The sequence below is a fragment of the Taudactylus pleione genome, unplaced genomic scaffold, assembly GCF_031769625.1.
Source record: "Taudactylus pleione unplaced genomic scaffold, aTauple2 ptg000041l, whole genome shotgun sequence".
NCBI lineage: Eukaryota > Metazoa > Chordata > Amphibia > Anura > Myobatrachidae > Taudactylus > Taudactylus pleione.
The window spans coordinates 26340977-26359339 of NW_028284443.1; positions in this window are offsets into that span (position 1 = coordinate 26340977).

Consider the following 18363-nt stretch of genomic DNA (forward strand, 5'->3'; position numbering starts at 1 on the left):
GAGATACAGAGGGCTGTGGTAAGAACCACTGGCAGGAGTAAGAAGCAGAGACCTGTGGTGAGATGCAAGGGGCTGTGGTGAAATATAGTATGCTGTGGTGAAATGCAGGGGCAGGATTGAGAAGGAGGAGGCTGTTGTGACATGCAGGGGACTGTGGTGACATGGCGTAGGTTGTTATGAGTTGCAGGGGGCTGTGGTGAGATGAAATTGCTCCCGTGCTGACACCATCAAGGTCATGTTAGATTAATGATTTATAATGCTGCTCATTAACATTAAAACTAATGTCACAATAACAGTATGTTAATTATGAGTCATTATCTGCAATTAATCCAAGCACCAATGTTTTCTGTTTAACCTATTGGTCAATAGGTTGACAGGTACAAAATGTTGAGAGTGCAAAAGGTCGCCAGGTTTCAAATTGTTGACACACAAATAGTCAACACATGTTTTTTTCCCCCTAGTGTCTAACCCTCCCCCTGCTGCCTAACCCTAACCCTCCTTCTAGTGCCTAACCCTAACTGTGCCCTCTGGCACCCTAACCCTTACCACTAACAATAACCCTAAAAATTTAGAAAAAAAATAAAAATGTGTCAACCATTTGTGTGTCAACTATTTGAACCTGTCAACCTTTTGTCAGTGAAAATCCCTGTCGACCTGTTGTTGACAATTGACTATCGACCTATTCATTGTCAATCTCCCAAACCGGGGTACGTAAGCTACACTATGGCCGCTGTATATTAGAGTTTTGAATGTATATATACCGCAACAATATGGCCACCACCATCAAGGAGACCAGAATCGCATCTATAAATATTCTTGGATAACCATCATGCATTCACAACAGTACAAACAAGGCTGCACCCCAGCAGAGACTCTAGTGTTTGCAGGGACAGAATCACACATGCGCAAAGGAACTGAATCTAGAAGACAATACAAGCCTCTAGTGACGGGGATTAATGCACTCGCAAATGGCGATAACCCAGAAGTGCAAGGAAGATACAGGTGTGTAAACCCTTGACATTGAGGTTTACTATTTTGACCCTTGAAAAAGTCTCTCCAACGGGATGAAACGCATTGCTCACACCATTCGCATGAGATTCTGACAATGGCATTTTTATGTTAGTCTGTTTGCACTGTATTTATGTTTTTTTGCATATTGTGATAAATAAATACATTTGTAATAATACATATAGTGTGTGTAGCTTGCAAAAATACACATAATATTGGGCCACTTACCCCTACTCACACTACAGATGAAGAACAGTGTAGAGACCATCATGGCAATCTACGTGTGGATGAGTACAAATGTTTGAACCCCACCTCCATGTACCAGTTTCTTGTTGAGCCTGATACTGTCCCTCTCCTTTTGTATGAGGTGCTGTGTTTTTTTGGTGTGAAGATTAAACTTTGCATAAAGGAGGAGTGTTTTCCTGGTGAACTAATAGTGCAGTAACAAGAATTTTACTTTTGAGGACTGACGTATGGAAATTATGACAATAAGGATTCATGATTTAGACACCCATAGACTGATTTCGACAATAAGGAAGAGGATTACATAAGTTTTTATAGCCATCCACCAAGTAATTTTAAAAAGGAACTGATAGTATGTGACTATTGTTTTTTTTTGTGTGCATATTATAGGAATCAATATAGAATGACAATGAACAACATTTAACACAATACTGTAAGGGAGTGTGTGGTATTGTTTTATTTAACTGAATTTACAATCTGTCAATCAAGCAGTTTTCTAGTGCTGGATATTGTTATCATTAACATCTATTCGCACTTACAGTAACGCATATCTAATTGGCTTGACTAGTTTGAGCATCACTATTGTTGTGTATACAATATCTGCATTAACACTGGTGATACATATCCCTCCCAATATTATTATTACTAATATTTATTTACACATCACTATCTTTCCATTACCTATTTTATGACAATGTGGCATGAAGGCTGGCACAGGATTTAAGTTTTATCTTTGCTTTGTACTCTTAGCACTCATATGTTTAATTTATATCATACTATATTAGGCTAGACATATATGAAAATAACAATATTTTTTCGTTGGTTTTTAAATATCACGTATTCCTTAGTGAGCAAATTGCATTTCAGTACGTTGTATTTTTTTCTTTAAACAGTATTCTTAACAATGCTGCAAGAGTCCCCACTTACAATTTTAAATATTGATGAAGGCCATCTCATCAACATGTTTTATTGTTCAAAATCTCTTCCACTTCTTCCCTCTCCATATGAGCAGCTGTTCAGAAAACATCTCTTTCATCTACAATATTTGATACTTAGTGCTTATTGAAACTAATGATTATCTCTCCTGCTGGTGCAAAGTGAATTAAATTATATCCATGAGTGTAGTAGGCTATACAGGCTAATCCCTCACTATGTTTAGCTGCTAAAAAATGGAAACAAAAATCTTTCATACTGTCTTTCAACACAGTGTAGCTATTCAAAACGTGCATTTCTTTTTCAGATGATTCACATTACTCCTAATTATGAAAACATTTACTTTCACATTAGCATTTAAAGTGAACCTAGTCCTGAAAAAAAAATATGGATATGTATTAGAAGAGATTAAATTGTATTATCTTCCCTTATCTGGAATTCCACAACCGCTTTGGAAAATCATAAAATTACTCAAAAGTTGCTTATTACATGTTGCCAAATGCTAGGTAGTCTGTCTCACATCCTTTAGTACTGATTTTGTTACATTAATAGAGCAGTGGTTCTCAATATCAACCCTCAAGTTTTCCCAACAGGTCATGATTTTTATGTTTAATGTTTATGGTATGTGGTGGGATAATTACTGACCCATCAAAATAGATTAACTCACCTGTGCATGATTAAAATACATTCACAAACAATTACGTTATGGCGGTACTTGAGGACTGGGGCTGAGAACCCCTGGAATAGACAGTCATGTTTATTTTACATCTGCCTGACTATGTAATGGTAGCCTTTACTTGTAGATCCATATCAGCCCAACACAGGTACTAGGCACTTCCTGTTACCCCTGGCAATTGGGTACCAGGTCAAAAGGGCCAAAATACAGAGCAACCTCTTGTGGCACTACAGACACCAGCATGTACTGACAGACCATGAGTGTTCTTGCAGGCTGACACCTGCAGAATTACAAACACCAGCATTCACATGTTACTTTGCTGCACCAAGCATCCTGCCAGAGACTTTTTCTTAAAATATGCGTCACATTTGCATCATTAATGCGACAATAGTACAATGCAAGGATACAGTGACTACTGGAGCTGACATTTTATGTACTTTTGTGGGCTACTCAGTCACTAATCGGGGTAAAAAAGACAAAAGACAGAGCTCCGATATGAGCAGCCTACGATATTCCTTGTGCCATGTATTGTTATGCTTAATCTGCGACTTTATACCAATTTCTTTGTGACCAATGTACTAATCTAATGTGCCTGGTACATTGTAAGCAACACTATATGCTACTTCAAAGTAAATACTGTAAGATGCAAAAGTCAGGAAAAAGTAAAAATCACTGCCTGTGGCAGAGTGTCTAAATCGCACCAAGGGGTAAATTTACGAAGATTCGTGTTGGTCCCAATTTGATCCATTTTCAAACACGAGTAGAAACTACATATCAAAATCAGGAGGACTTTTTTAAAAAATAAAATAGTGTATTTACCTAGCTCCCGTGTTTGTTAGGATCGTGTTTTCCGATGGTGTATTTGATCATATGGGCCCATGTTTAATCCCCGTATTTACTACCAGAACTACCAGCCTGCACATTTTAGTGAGATATGTGAGGCCTGCTTTTGTGCTTTTATTGTGTTTTTGGTCCCCCCCCAAAAAGCATAACCAGCCCTTGGCGCCTCAGCCAGTCCTGTTTCATAAAAATACGGGGGAAAAAATGTGTAGGGTTCCCCCATATTTTAGGAACCAACACTGGACTGCTGAGCCAGTCCTGGTTCTAAAAATAGGGGGAAAAAATTGCATAGGGTTCCCCCTAGTTTTAAAACCAGCACTGGGCTCAAATTCATCCGGGGTGTAATGCCACAGCCAGGGGACCCTTTCATTATCACACCAAGCAGGTCAGTCCACACTGATGATCTCAGGGGAGGTGGAGAACCCCCTATAAAGGGGTCCTCCCTTTCCGAACACCCCAGGCTTAAGCTGAATCCCTGGCCTCTTCCCCATACCCCTGGGCAGTGGTTGCAGGGGTAATAGTGTTGAAAATAGATAAAAACTATTGTTTTTTACAGTGGGGCTACAGGTGCCCACCCTTTGACACTTGTGGAACTGTACGGGTGTGGAACTGTATGGGTGTACGTGTGCCTGCCCTTTGGCACTTGTGGAACTACAAGTGCCAGCAGGCAGCTGGCACCCATAATCCCGCTGTAAAAAAAAAAAAAAAAAACACAAGACACACACACTGTAGATGTTACAATTTTATTACACACCTACCACACTAACACATACTTGCCTACTGCCTGATGTTTGGTCCCCTTGTCCATGTAGAAATCCAATTAGTTACCTGTAAAAAAAAATCCTATACTTTCCTACCTCCTGGTGTGGATTCTGTCCTCTTCTCCAGTAGCATCCAATGGGTCTTGGCAAAACTAAAAACGAGTGTCCCGTTCCAGTTCAGACAAGTATCGGTATATGTGTTATCACATATACCTATACAACGCAGAATGACAGCAGATGCTACTCTTCTGAAATTCTTACGGCTCGCCGGCCAATCAGAGGCTTCTCTACATGTAGCAGCCGCTGATTGGATGTGACTCACGTGCTGTAGAGTGACAGGCATGTGGGTAACAGCCAATCAGTGGCCGCTACATGTAGAGATAGGTGAATGTTGGCACAAGATATGTCACTATATTATGATCCTAGTACACAGTGGCCAGGGGTACCAGAAGATGTCATTGCTAGTCAGCATTGGGCCGCTACTAGGTATGGGAACCCAGAAAAAAAAATTTTTTCCAGCACCCATCCTAGAGGACCGAGCCTGATGCTGAGTAGGCTAGGCTTTTAGAGGATGTAAGGGAATTTTATTATTTTTCATTATCTGTATATTGCAAAAAAAGTGAGCTTAGGGTGGTGCCCGCCCAGCTGGTTAAGCTGGGTAGACGCTCCATCTCAGCAAATTGTAAAGCAAAACCAAGCATTTGACATCTGCTTTTGCAATGTGGTTTGGATAAGTTTGGATAAGTTTTGCAAATGGCCACACATCAAAACGGGTATCTGACAGTTGGGATGCTGGAACAGAATGCTGGGCAGGGTTAGGTTTAGGGTGCTGGAAGGGGAATGTTAAGTTTAGGCACTAGGGGGAAGGTTAGGTTTAGACACCAGGGAGGAAGGGTTAGAGGTATGGAGAGGGTGAGGATTAGGATACTGACCAACAAGTGTTGGTATCCAATTCCATCGGGATGTAGGGATGCCGGCGTCGGGAATCCCGAGCACTGGCATCCCATACCCAACCATCAAAAGGGGCTTGACTAGTCACCCCCAAACCACAGGATGGTAATTGTTGCATACTAAACTGCAATTTGGTATATTTAAGTTGATGTTCTAGAAAACTGACAGTTTTCACCTGTAGATAATTAAACTGTGGGGAGGCAAATGAATCTCTGTGTGGAGGAAAACAATCTGGCAGAAAAGTTGTAAACGTATGTACACACATGACAGAACAGCACTTATAATAGAATGTGGCACAGTGTACAGTGTGATTCTCTAGTAACATGTTGGCTGTAATCATAAGAAGTTATTATTTAAGAGCTTCTAAAGTGCGCCATTCACTGATGATCATTTTAAGAACAGCGAATAAAGTTTACTTTATTTCACTACAGTAATGAATTTTATATTGACCAAGAGATTAAAAAAAAAAGGTTAAACATTATTGTATCTGAGAACACAGCAAAGCTTTATGAGATGGACTGATGTACTAACTTTCTCAGTTATTGGCACTTCTCCATCCTGAGCAGCATGGTTACAAATTAGATTGATCACTCACAAAAATGCAAGTTTCCTAAAAATGTGAGCAGTTAATTCTAATGCTGAATGCTGATCTTGTGATTCCCTCCTCAAAAAAAAACGGATACAAGTTTGAACGTAAATCCATTTGTATATCTATATCCAGAGCATATTTTGCATGTTTTGCACTGCACTTGCTCTGGAGTGAAACGTACGCCCTATAGACAATAAGGAACCAATTGCATCTCAGGCATATTTCCACTTATGAGTAGACCTAACTAGGCTATAACAGGGCATACTCATGTAGGCAAAGTTCAGTGAGTGCATGTAGGTGGATTCTTTGCACCAGAGATAAGCCCTATCCCAGGAAGTATGTACTAATATTGATAATGGCTGTGAAACAAACCAGGTGTACTGATAGGGGTAGTCTGGTCGCAGAGATGCCTACAACACTGCATACTGACAAATGTACGGATTTAGGGCCTGATTCAGATGTTGATGCAATGCTGATATTTACACTGCTGAGCGATTATCAGCCGACTGCGCATGGCTCGCATTATCACTGTGCATGCGCCAAGGAACCTTTGTGATGCCACTCACAGTAAGGATTTTTTTGCAAAGTGATGGACATTTAAGGATCGTCTGGGGTGGTTAAGCGTCCGTTTTTGGGCATATCTCAGCATACTACTATGGTCCTCAAAGCAGAAAAAACTTGGTACCAATGTCTCAGTTCAAACTACCATTCTGCGTGACCATAGGGTTACTCAGATGGTTAATTATCATAAGTTCTGCAGCCACCACTATGTGCTTGTATACATTTGCTTGGATCTGCAAAGCCGCCAGTGGGCGTTTCAATATCTTTCCAGGCGGCTGCATGCATTAGCATATTTCCCACACAGTATCTGCATATAGGATAGCAGCTGTGAGTGATTAGTGCAAACATCTGAATCACGCCCTTAGTTCTAGGTATGCAGTGCAGGAGCACTTACATTCAACTTGCATTAAAATTGCATCAGGCCCATAATATATAATGAAAACATGTTTTATTTGCAATGCCATCGTCGGTGTTCTTTCAGCCCATATCCAATTGTGTCTACTTAATACAAATCTAAGATGTTAAATAAATAGTAGTAAAAACAATTAAATCATTGTTTTAGTCTTAAATTATGATTTTTTTTTCATCTGCTAGTTGTCTCAATAGAAAATCTCTCTCTGTAATATTTAGAAAAATATAAAAAGTTAGAAGTGGCGCTGAACGGCTGCAGTAACTGTAATCTTACAGCTTGCCAGGGCCAGTTAGTTGTCCATGTATACAAGTGAGACAATTTCCCGTTCTGGATCCCACAAGAATAAAAAATAAAGTTTGTTTAAAAAAAATAAAGTTAAAAAAGAAAATAAAATGTAAAAAAAACAACAATCAAACAAAAAAAAACATATCACCACCAACCCTGCCCATGATAAATAGGGGCAGATAAATAGGAAGAAGTCCTAAATCCTGCAAAATCTCCAGTTGTCTCTTTATTTTAGGACTTTTTTGCTTTTTAGGACTCTTTACCCCTCCAGGTTTGCAAATGCCACTTTGAAGTAGGGATGTGCAGGCTCGTATAGGTTCGAGTTTGCACGCCGAGTTCGGATTTTTCCCTCCAAGAAAACGGAACTCAGAAAGAGGCTAAATGTCATCTTGCATGGACAAACATCATAATTCCTGGACTTTTCTCCAGGAATGATGATGTTTGTCCATGCAAGATGACTTTTAGCCTCTTTCTGAGTTCCGTTTTTTTGGAGGGAAAAATCCGAACTCGACGTGCAAACTTGAACCTATCCGAGCCTGCACATCCCTACTTTGAAGGGCATAGGGTCTCAATATCACAAGGAATGCTGTGGCCCAGGCAATACAGAAAAATATATGCTGCCATATAACCGCATTAGTGTGTGTGCAATATTACACAGTTTAGGTTACATTTAACTGTATATATTTGTTACCTAACACTAAAAAACATAATAAAATATGTTTATTGCTAAAATATGTAAAGCTGTTAATAGAGGAGATAAAAATGATGGTGCTGAAAATTGGTCAGTTATATGGAATGGGTATATCAAATATTTACAAGTGTACAGATGGCGAATATTATGTATTGTAAGTCTATGTTCCTGTTGCGTGCAGTTACTCATATAGAAAACCAAGTGAAGCGCTCGACTGCAGATGGGATTCTGGAAAGATTTATAGAACTCAAATGGAGACAGGTATTGTAAATCCATTGTAAATGATACAAACTAGTAGGGAGTCAGCTGATAAGCTTTGACGTCCTGCTGATTTTCCTGAGTCTCAAATTTCTTTCTGTCTGTTGTTGGATATATTGTGCCAACAAAACAGATGTGATAGAGAATAAGGAGTGTTGCTTAAAAAGTGAAGCAGCATGATGGGGTATGTTGGATCATATCTTAGATATTTGAATAATATTTTATTCTGTAATATAAACAAATCCTTAGGAAAATTTCAAATAAACTGAAACATATGTAGTAATTGAAACATACTGTATGTAGTATTGTACTACCATTAAACAGTACAGGAATTTAATAACTTCACATAAGGAAAACTTACTGACATAGGTGGTGATGCAGAATTGGTCACAAATTTAGTGTAATGTAAAACTAAAAAAATGTTGCACAAAGAGTACAGTGGCCCTGATTCAGAGCCAGACGCTCTGAATCAGGGCCCTCCTCCATTAAAATGGAGCGTCCTCCTGGACGCTCGTATAGCTGTGGGTCACCACCCACAGCATATACGAGCGTCCAACAAGATGGTCACGATGGTCTTGACCATCGCGACCATCGGACTTGCGAGTGAAACCCTGTGGTCGGGTTTCTCAACCAGAAGCCCTGGAGCGATTTTGTCTCTATCAGAGCCAAAATCACTCCCACTGACATCACTAGTGATGTCAGTGGGGCCGGCTTCAGACGGTAGGCATCCCCATGGGAACGCCTCCGTCTGGCAGGCATGCCCCCGGCACGCCCACCAAAGGGGGCGTGCTGTCAATCAACATCGACAGCACGCCCCCTTTGGTGTGAGACCCGGAGCGATGGAAAGTCCTTCACTCGCCAGGTCTTGCGCATGCGCACGACGGAGCTTCCTCCGTCATGCGCATGCGCAGTGGGGAACATCGACCCACTTGCGAGCGTTCTGCCGCTCGCGAGTGGGTCTGAATGACCCCCAGTATGTCCAGCCATATGCAGAGCTTAAAATGCCTTCCAGATGGCAATATATGCCACCGAAACTAATGGTGTGTACACACGGTATGATAAAAATGCACGATATGAATGATAACTATATTGGCCATATCGTTATCGTTCAGATCGTTCATTTTTTGGTGCCTACCAACCCGCAAATGACCAGCGATGCACGGGCATGTATGGACGATAACGATATCAACCATCGCTCGTGCATGCAGGCCAACCTGGTCAATATTGACCAGGTTACATAGGGACCTGCGCTCGTTGATCGTGGGTCGCTTGCCCATCGTTGGTGGTGTGCTGGATGAACGATAACAATCATCCAGCACACCAGGAAGGTACAGGACGATCAGTCAGCGATATCATTATCGCTGACTGATCGTAACCGTAACATCCCAATTGCATCCAAATGGAAAACTATTTCATATGCAACAAACTCATTTTAAATAAAGTAACAATTACAGAACAGGAGAAAAGAACTCCCCTCCTCGCATACACATAAAAGAATATATCTGTGCTTAAATAAGCTCACAAAAGCATGAAGAAACCACCAATTAGTGTCAATGGTTTGTTATGCTTACTGTCATCTACTTGCACCTGCCATGCATCTATATCTCAGTGTACATGTGCAATTGCACAAACAGGCTCTTACTATACTTGGCTTTGTTAGAACTGCACATACTGTACTTGGCAGGTGTAAGTGGCAGAAACACAGAAAGTATGTGTGCGCCCTACTTACTGACATTCTGGCTGGGGGCAGCCAGATCGGCACAGCGGGGGAGAGTGTGGAGGCATGGTGCAGCATAGCTGGGTCGTGCAGGGGTGTGCCAGCATGATCGCATCATCATGCCCATAATTTATTCATTAGAAAGGAGGCTAACAGGTAAAAACATCCTTCGCAGACACTATTGACTGTAATTACTCTGTGCTGTTGCAGAAATTTACATTGTTGATAAAACTTGTTTTAATTATGAGTTCTCATGGCCAGTTTCGGTTGCGACTGTGAAAATGGTCCTTATTCCTAAAACTGGGTACACAATGACAAATATATCGCCCATCTGTTTGAATCTATAGTGCATTGGCGGGTGTGTACAGCGGATATGTGTGTGAACAACGTCATTCAAAGACATATCCGATCTGCTGTGCAGTACAGCAGATGGCCGATATACTGTATCTCATATATATATCTGTCATCTGCTGGTATGTGTATGGGCGACCCACCGATCGCCCATAGGCATGCTGTGGGACCCGACGGTGACTGACAGCTCAACTGGGCGGGTGATTTAAATGCCAGCCCAGTTGAGCTGTCAAGCCCAGGCACATCAGGCAGACAAATTGGTGTGTATACACTTACCAATCGTCAGATGGGTCGGCCGAGTGTCTACCCAGCTTAAAAGTCTCATTTTATTCTGAGCTTTCAGAGATGTGTCCTGCTGGGGACACATCTGACCGGGCTGCAGGACTTCTGACGCTGGGATCACACACTTGATCCCAGCGCTGGCTGCTAAAGCGGAGCACATTTCAACACTTTACTGTCAGTGTAGAGCACATTTTCTCATACTTTGCCCTCAGGATGCCAAACAGTGTGTGTTTTCCAGGTCTCCTCACAGAATCACTGGTGAAATAATTAGTTCCACCTGTGAATCTTTTAAAATGTGTCATTGAATAATGAATACACCTGTATACCTGCTGGGTGACCTGGAAAACATGTCCTGTGTGGGATCCTGAGGACAAAGTTTAAGAACCTCTAGTGTAGAAGAGTCACAGTAAAAAACAAATAGAAAAGGTCCCATTCGGGGCACTATCTCAATTCATTGACTCTACCTATACTTGTGCAGCTAGTCTGCATCTCAGTTTTAATATCATAGGGGTCCATGTACTAACACTCCACTTACTGTAGAGAAAAAGCTCATCCTGCTTTTCCTGTTATCAATGTGAAGTAGGAGGTGGCTACAGTGATGTGTACTAAGAATGCTCTTACTGAAGAGGGTGAACAGAAAGTCACCCTTTCAGCGGTGAATGTACAGGCACATGGCATAGTCCTTATGCATGAAACCTGTCCACAGTTGGTTATCTCTCACTCCCCTCTTCTTGACCTCTCAGCTGCACAGCTACCTCAGAGCATGAGATGACACCCGGACTGGTCAGCTATCTACTCTCTCATGAAGTCTTCTGAGAACAAGCACAACACGTTTTATTTTATTTTTTACAAAAATCTTTATTGAAAAATGAACAGAACAATAAGGATGACGTGCAGATTTCTACTCCTCACTGCTGGAGATGATGACGCTTGCGCTGGAGAAGTCAGCTGATGGTGACATTTGTTGTTAGTAACACCTGGTACACTTAGCGCTAAGTATGTGCACAGACCCCCGTGTTTTGGTTTTGGTTCTAATTCATCGTGTTTTGGCTATGGTTTTGCAAAAACCACCCTCAAATGTTTTGTTTTGGATGTGGATTTTGTTTAAAAATTAATAAAAACCACTAAAATCATGTAATTTGGGCCTGTTTTTGTACCTACAGTATTATTAACCTCAATAACATTAGCTATCTGTCATTTCCAGTCAATTATGACTACCTCACAGCTCACATAATGGTCAAAGGCTGCAGCGAGCTGAATGGCTAAACTAAGAGACACAGCAGCGGAACAAACACAAAACATTTTAAAAAAGAATATAGCACATCTAGGAAACATAGTGGCACTACAGTGGCAGACAGGATGACAGTTTAACAATTATATAAAAATGTTTTCATTAATCAAGAATTAGATCAGAGGCCCAAAGCCAGCACAGGTTAATGGAGATGGATTACTATTTAGTGAAAGCCAGGTAAAGTATTGTTTGTTTGTTTGTTTGATTGATTGATTAATTGATTATCTAAGAAATAGACTCTATTATTTTATCTTCTAAAGACTTATCTGCTTCAATCTTACCACCAATAAAATATTATTGAAATCCTGCCTTATCACCAGTGTGACAAGTTATCTAAAGAAATATCTTGCATGCCTCATTAGTGTCCAATGCCATTATATCAATTCCAGACTTGTTTTCTGTTTGACAGACACACCCTGCATGAGGCGTTTGAACAAAATTGAATCCTTGTGTATAATGTAGATTCGTTCATAGGAAAAATTCAGATGGTGGATACACAGCTCCAAATGTCAGGTTTGTCAGGATGCATCAAAAGGTTATCAAGATAGCACATAGAAAATAAAAATATACATGTCAATAACACTTTTGTAAATATAGAAGCAAAACAAATGTAAATACAGCTCCAATTTGATGGTAATGGCACTATGCAATAATGTTTACTTGGTGTATTTCAGTTTAAAATCTGTACCTTAACAGCCACACATCTGCTCTTGTTTCTGTATGTCTGCATGTATGTTTAATTACTTTTGCACCTTCTAATTATGTTGGCTGGGAATTTTTTACATACTGTATGGTAGAACCGGCCCTAGGCATAGACCTTACAGACAAATGCCTAGGGCATTTGGAATGCCTTAGGTGAATCCCAGGGCTTGGCGACTGCAGCAGGGGCAGCGAAATTATCAGTGGTGCAGCTGGTGCATTGCACTGGGACCTGCGACAATAAAGGCAGTACTAATAATGGGTCAATCTGACTCATTATTACAGTACTTAATACTTTGTGCTCCGGTTGGGCCGCGTGCTGTACTGTACCACAGGAGGTGGGCTGTCTGGAGGAGGCGGGAGGCTCTCCCCTACCTGACCAGGCTGGCACTAGACTAGACTGCGCTGGTCCCAGTCCAGCCCCTCTTCCGAGTTCCCGCCCCCTCCTCCCTGGCTGTTCTACAATCACCCTGCCTTTCCCTGACCGAGACCCTGCCCCCTAACCCCGAGTCCCCGCCCCTCTTCTGTCTGTTCTACATGCACCCAGATTTTCCCTGACTAAGACCCCACCCCTAACCCCAAGGTCCAGCCTCTTCCTCTCCAGTCTAGTGGCTAGCCCTCTGTCATCACAGTTTCTCCTCTCCTTTCTGGACTTGGAGCCCAGCAGCGATCCTCTTCCTGGGCAGTTAAGCACTAGTGTCATCTAGGGTGATGGCATCTGTATGCAGTGGGGAGGGAGGTGGAGGGGAGTTAGGAGTGTGTTTTAATACTGAAGTGGTGGGGTGTTGTTTTAATGTAGTGTGTGTGGGGGGTATTAATTTAATGTGTTCTGTATGTGGGTGTGAGGGGCTCTATTTATATTATCTTCGTTACTTCATAACTTATGGGTCATTGATGTTCTGTGCATTTTTATGGTGCTCACTGTGGTGCTCTCTGCATTATATGGCACACATTGCAGCGCTCTGCATTATATGGCGCACACTGAGGCGCTGTGCATTATTTGGTGCTCATTGCAATGCTCTATTATACTGCTCACTGCGATGCTCTCTGTATTATTTGGCACCTCTGCATTAAATGGCACTCACTGCAACGCTCTCTAGATTATATGGTGCTTACTGAAACGCTCTCTTGCATTATATGGCTCTCACTGCAACGCATTCTGCATTATAGGGCACTACTGATACACTATGTGCTGTGAGGCCAAGCCCCTTATGCTTGCATCCACGCCTATTTTTTGACTGTGTGCCTAGGGTACATGCAGATAGTCCCTTCCTTGCTATCTGCACCTGGGCCCACTACTCGCTAGTTCCACCACTGGGCTGTGGCAAGCAAAATGGCCATGGGAGGGCATGCAATGCATGCCCAGCTGCAGCTACTTCTTACGCTTCATGGCTCCACCTCCATCAGCTGCCCAGTGCCCACCAAGTGCAGCAAGGATGGTCCAGGAGCTGAAAAACAAGCAGGGGTGGATGCAACTGCCTCCTTGGCCCCGAAGAGAGTGAGTCTAAGGCCCCCATTAATGAAGCTTAATACCAGCTGCATTTTTCGTTTAGTATCACAGTTATACAAACAAAAATTCCACTGGTGTTTATCTATACTTACCCCTGCGGCAAAGTCCAGCGAAGTGCTTCTCGTGGGCGAGGTCCCCCGCTCAGCTACTGGCAGCCTAATGCTGACATTGACAGGCTTCTGTGTAATAGGCATGCGCAACGGTCCACCTGTGCAGTTGCATGGCACTTAACCTGACGGGGACACGGCAGTGCAATGGGGACCACATCACTCTCGCCATCTGAAGATGGCAAGAGCGATGCTGTGACAAATGGCTGTAATCTTAGATTACCGATATTTTTAAACACCGAAAGGATGATATAAGCCATTTAGCGAGTGCTAATGGGTTTATACATCATTGATAAATGGGGCCCTAAGTAAGTCAGCTGCGCTCTCAGCTGGTAGAGGAGTGCTGCTGGATGACTGAGAGGTGCTGACTGTGCTGGAAAAGGGGTGCATAGAGGCCAGCTTGGCCAGGGGTGCTGACTGTGCTGGATGACTGAGAGGTGCTGTGCTGGGAAAGGGGAGCATAATTAATGAGGCCAGGGGTGCTGTGCTGAATGATGGGAGCTGACTGTGCTGGATAAGGAGTGCATTTTGTGACCAAGAATGCTGTGCTGGGAAAGGGATGCTGTTTTGGATGAGGTGTGCTGGATGAGGCCAGGTGTTTCTGTGTTGGGAAAGGGATACTGGATGAGGCCAGGGGTGCTGTTCTGGATGTGGGGTACTGGATGAGGTCAGGGATGCTGTGCTGAGAGGGGAGAGGGGTGCTGTTCTGTGAGGCTAGCAGTGAAGGGGGCAGTATGTGGTGCTGTGAGGTGGGTTGTAATTGGATCAGTGTAAGTGCTGTGTGTATACGTACTGTATATGTATTTTTAAATCTATTGATAGAGACATAGATGTAATAGATATCTTAAAATGGTGACAAATGAATCAGTATTACGTGACCTCTGCCAGACTCCTAAAGAAAGAAAGAAAAGGAATAAAGAAAAGGGAGGAACACCTATGAGGTAAGTGAAAATTGGGTTTAATGTTTGAAGAGGTGGGGGAGAGTGTCTGAAGAGTGCAGTCTGGTGGGATTATCTGCTAGGGGGCACCAGCCAAAGGCTTGCCTAGGGCACCACATTGGTTAGGGCCAGCCCTGCTGTATGGCTTTATGTTTGCTGGACTGCCTTAAGATTGGTTCTTGTGTGCAAAAGCGTGTACAGTCACATAATATTTTGTTTATTGCATCTATAGTATGAAAATAGAAGATATTTTGAGATAATGCATCAGTCTCTGTAAACATTACAATTTATAGGAAAAAAACTAACCACATTAAAGTTAGTGGTGTAAGTTTTGTTTTAAACAGTAATACGAATTTTAAAATATCTTTATTTGCTGTCATTTGAATTATAATATAACAATGTTTTTCATTTATCGAATGTTATTTATAAGTAGTCAAAATAATACTTACTGTATATCACAATTGAAATACTATATTCTTTTTGTCTTATGGTATGCTTTGTAAATTGATGTATGTGCAACATTAAGATATAAATAGCTTAAAAACTAGTAATGTACAGTTTGTTACAAATCAACACTTGTACAAATTATATGCTTTAATATTTTCATAGGAATGTTCACAGCTCATTTCTGCTATTGTGTTTTTTTTTTTGTATGGAGAATATACAGTGAACGTAATAGAATTACTTTATTGACCTGTATGAAAGAGTATTTCTAACTATTTTATAAATAAAGTGTGCAGACAAGAATTTTGACATTGAAAACATATGCAATAATTTTGTATCCAGGATGCTTTTTACCTTTTTTCAGGTCACTATTTTTATTTACTTTTTATATATCTATAGATGAATGGACATGAATAATACATGCTTGGTCAAACTCCATTTTTATTCATACTGTTTATATACACTTGAATAGTTTTGGGGTGCAGATTAAGGGAGGGACACCACCACACAGTCGCTTACACTGACTGGATAACGCACTAATAATTTTTTTTTGCACTAGTGGCTTTGTTTCACGCCTATCTTTCCTTAATCATGTGGATCTACTGATTTTACCATTCAAAAGTCAAGAGTGTCATTATTTCAGCTATCAGATAAGCTTGAAAGTTTAAAGTTACTTTTGAATGTAGCAGTTCATATTTATCGCTATCACATTTATATATGGAAGACTATCAGCCCTACCACTGTCCTTTTTTCTTTAGGTGTTATTCTTTGGAAGTAACCTGCTGGTGAGGGATATGACCTGGAAGAGCTGCTTTAGATTAATGACTTAAAAAAAAAGAATAATAATTTATGCATTACTAAAAAATGCTAATTGCATAAGTATTCAAACCCCACAGACTAGTACTTGGTAGAACCACCTTTTTCTGTAATGACAGCTTTTTGTCTGTTGGGGTAAGTGTCTACCAGGTTTGCACATTGTTTGGGACTGATATTTGCCCATTCTTCTTTGAAGATTTACTCCAAACTGTTGGATGACGCTTGTGGACTGCAATTTTCAAATGCTGCCACAGATTATCAGTTGGAATGAGATCTGGACTTTGGGCCTGATTCAGAGCCGAACGCTCTGACCAGAGCGCTCGCTCTGAATCAGGGCCCTCCTCCATGAAAATGGAGCGGCCTCCTGGCAGCTCATATAGCTGTGGGTGACCACCCACAGCATATGCGAGCGGCCAAAAAGATGGTCGCGATGGTCAAGACTTGCGATGGAGACCCTGCTGTAGGGTCTCCCTGCCACAAGCCCTGGAGTGATTTTGGCTCTATCAGAGCCAAAATCACTCCCACTGACATCACTAGTGATGTCAGTGGGGCCGGCTTCAGACTCCATCTGGCCGCCACGCCCCGGCACGCCCACCAAAGGGGGCGTGCTGTCAATCAACATCGACAGCACGCCCCCTTTGGTGTGAGACCCGGAGCGATGGAAAGCCCGTCGCTCCCCGGGTCTCGCGCATGCGCACGACGGAGCTCCCTCCGTCGTGCGCATGCGCAGTGGGGAACATCGACCCACTTGTGAGCGTCCTGCCGTTCGCGAGTGGGTCTGAATGACCCCCTTTGTTTTGGCTATTGTAGAACATTCACTTTTTTTCTTTTTCAGTCACATCAGTATTGCTTAAAACTTGAGCTTGGGATCATTGTCCTTTTGAAAGGTGAACGGTCTCCTAAGCTGATGTTTTCTAGCAGACTGATGGAGGTTGTCTTGCAATATCTCTCTTTATTTTACACTATCCATTAGTACTTTATTTTAACAAGATGTCCAGTCCCCGCTGGAGAAAATCCTCCCCACAACATGGTGCTGCCATTACCTTACTTCTCTGTTGGCATGGTGTTTGGGGAGTAATGGGCATTGCTTGATATATGCCACACACAGCATTTTGAATAGGGACAAAAAAAGATGCATTTATTTTTCATCTAACCACAAAACCTTCTCCTACATTTTAACTGGATCGCTCTAATGTTTTCTGGCAAACTCCAGACGTGCTTTGATGTGGGATTTCTTTATTAATGATTTCCTTCTAGCCACCCTCCCATACAGGCCAGTTGTATGCAGAGCATTTGAAGCAGTTGACTGGTGCAACTGCACTCCAGCCTCAGCCATTGAACTTTATATTTCCTTGATAGTGATAGTTGTTTTCTATTTTTCTTCCCTTTCAAGTCCCCTTGTCCTGATGGTGAGTTTTAAGGGCTGGCATTGTCTAGACCTTTGGCCCTCCAACTGCTGTGGAACTACAGATCCCAGGATGCCTTGCCACAGTTTTAGCATGATGTTATATGAAAACGGTGGCAGGGCATGCCGGGACGTGTAGTTCCAAAGCAGCTGGAGGCCAAAGGTTGAAGACCACTGGACTAGACAATGCCTAGGTTTTATGATGCAGCATCCATTTCCTCACAATTATTCCAACAGTGCTCACTGAGATATCTAAGTACTTGGATATTATTTTCTAGTCTCTTCCTATCTTGTGCATATACATATAACTTTCATTAATTTCTTTGACCAATGTTATTTGAATTAGGGGATCTTGTATCCAAAAAAGCTGACCTTTCTTAATGATTCACAGGGAGAGGCTAATTGAAAATCAGTTGTTAGGACAAGATATTTCATTTGTGTAAATTTGGAGCTTCCAACGCACAGGGGTTTAATACATATGCAATCATCATTTTTCAGCTTCTATTTATAATAAAAATCTGCAGAGAGATAATAAATTATAAATTTGAACATTTATTTTAAAAGCCCACCGGTTTGCAATAAAAATACTGTGTGG